The sequence below is a fragment of the Meriones unguiculatus genome, chromosome 17 (genome assembly GCF_030254825.1).
Source record: "Meriones unguiculatus strain TT.TT164.6M chromosome 17, Bangor_MerUng_6.1, whole genome shotgun sequence".
Lineage (NCBI taxonomy): Eukaryota > Metazoa > Chordata > Mammalia > Rodentia > Muridae > Meriones > Meriones unguiculatus.
In genome coordinates this window covers 67,015,745-67,018,604 of record NC_083364.1, presented here as the reverse complement: position 1 = coordinate 67,018,604, position 2,860 = coordinate 67,015,745, and positions in this window count along the sequence as shown.

Sequence of the window (2,860 nt, the reverse complement as noted above, 5' to 3'; positions counted from 1 at the left end):
CCCATTTTTATGAACTCCTTTACGTAGTTTTTGAGTGCTTTTTTTTTCTTTTTTATTAATACTTTTTTATTTTTAAATAATTTTATACATTCACTTGTATCCCAGCTATAGCCCGCTCCCTCTTTCCCTCCCAATCCTCCCCTCCCTCCCTCATCTCCTCCCTGCCCCCTTCCGAGTCCACTGAGAGGGGGTGTCCTCCTCTCCTTCCACCTGGCCCTAGCTTATCAGGTATCTTCAGGATGGTTGCAGTGTCCTTATCTGTGGCCTGGAAAGGCTGCTCCTCCCTCGGGTGGGAGGGGAGGGGAAGCTCAATGAGCCTGACATTGAGTTCATGTCAGAAACAATTCCTGTCCCCCTTACTAGGAAACCCACTTGGATACTGAGCTACCATGGGCCATGTCTGAGCAGGGGTTGTAGGTTATATCCATGCATGGTCCTTGGTTGGATAAACAGTCTCAGAGAAGACCCCTGTGCTCAGATATATTTGGACCTTGTGGGGCTTCCTGTCCCCTCTAGGTTATACTATGAGAATTTTTCCTGTGCTGCAAATCTGTCTAAACAATTGTCGAGCTATATTTTAGGTAATTGGACTGGAGAATTCGATACTACGATGGAGCAGCTGAGAGTGGCCATTGTCACAGTAAATTCTACCAGAGTGGACGCAGGACTAGCCACAGGATTATCATCATGGATTGCTGCAGCCATGAATCATCTGAAGGAATGGGTGGGCATGGGAGCGTTAGCAGGCCTTTTGGTGTTGGTCTCCTTGGTTTGCCTGTGGTATATATGCAAGATTTTGAGTGCTTTTAAGGTTAGAAATTTTGTGTATATCTAATAGTTTAAGTGATAATTTTTATTTTTCTGTAAGGAAATTTCGATACCTTTGCAACTTAAAATTTGTAAAAACAACAGAAAATACCTCTTTTAAGAACTGACAATTGTTACCGGACTGTTTTTTGGCAGGGAGGCAAACTCAACAAGCATTAGTTTCCAATGAAATGCACTTGATCATTCTTTTCCTGCAATCTTCAAGAATATTTAAAAGGTATGTTTTCAAATGCACAAGTATCATATAATTGCTTCTGTTTTAGTTAACTACAAATCCATAAAACTTTGAACCCAAAATTGATAGTAAAATTATTCTGATGTGACTGCAATTATAAATGTTTTCGGAGGCACATTATAATCACAGTAACTCCATCAGTAATTTCATTCTGTTTTACTAAAATACTTCACTTTAGACCCTTAAAATATAGGAAATAGTGACTTTTATTGGTTGAGCATAAGAGAAATGATTTTTTTAAAACCCATCCCATTTTTTGGTAATAGGATTTCTTTAGCATTTATACACAAAGAGCATGGGTTTGCCAGTAGACAGGGAGTGGACCAATACAGCCATATATCTGCTGTGAAAAGAGGTCTATCCCAGCCATGGATGGAGGAGATTTCAGAATATCAAAGGAATGTCATGTAGTATGGACATGCTAATGCACATGATAATGACACTTGGTATTAGGCAGCATAAAATGACCATGTGGCAGGTTGTGTAGCAGAGTGGACTTGATCTTGAAGGGAGTACCTGGTAAGTGGGGGTTGGCATAAGGAAGCCCAAGATTGAAATACATGAAACAAAGGGCAGAAATAATTTGGAAAGGCTGGGGCTTTATGTTGTTTGATATTTACAGTAATTTATATTATTCCCTTTGAATGCCCACAGGAACAGCCTTCCTTCAGTTGGCTGCATGCTCTGCGACAAGCACAGTGTCCACTTTCTGGCCTGATTTAGATGCTGCTCTGATTTATGATACCCTTTGTTTAGCAAGGATTGTCTGGGTCTGAAAAGAGACCTATAATTTTCTCCTTATTACAAAAGAGTTTCTCAGCAGTAGACAAAGCTTAATTTTCCAATTTTGTCTTTGCAGAAGCTGAGTCTACAAGGTAACCTAAAATGGTTCTTCTAACTTTAATTCCTTTAAAAGGAGTAAAGGAAGCCTAAGGATTGGGAAGCCTAAAGATTATTAAGTATTGACACATGTCCTTTATTGTCCCTCAGGACCTAAAAGCACACATCCTCCCATCCCCTAAACCCTGAAAATACTTCACCAAGAAATCCTTTCCACTCTTAGAGACAAGGTACATTGCATGAGTGTGTTTTCAGGCACTTCTGTTACAAAATGTTTAATGTCGACATAAGCGACGAGCAGATCTTTCCATTTTAATGATTTCGCATTGGATTCCTGAAGGCATACACTGTAGCCCACAGGACATAAAATAGAAAGTCTGTGCAGTCTTTGGTATTTATTCCCTAGAGTCTGAATAGTAACAGTAAATTGGATTTATCATTTCCTTAATTGCAGTTTAGGACTCTAAGTGACATAAAGCCTCTCTGTTTTAAAGGTTAAAATCTAATAAAATATTAAACACGGCTAGGAAATAGTCTCAAAATGCATTAATGCAAATGAGTCTACTGTCTACACTTGAAAAGATAACATTATGGACACATAATTATTTTCACATAAATCATACCACCAGATCCATGTTTGAAATAAAAAAGCAACTGGTCTAGGTTTATTTTGCATTGAATTTTGCTTCTGTTTCCTGCTTTCAAAATGCAATGTGAAGTTTTGTATATGTATGTGTGTGTATGTGTATGTGATAATACTACCATTTACAAACTAATGTGTGTTTTACACAGTTTAAAAAATAATAGTTATCCAGAGATATTTACATATGAAAGACAATCATTTGGAATTCTTGAATTGTGTCCAACACGCATTAAATGTTGCATCCCTGCCTCAGTTTGAGTATTTTGTTTGGAAAGTATCTGTGTTACTAAACTGGCCCTCTTCTCTTTATATTT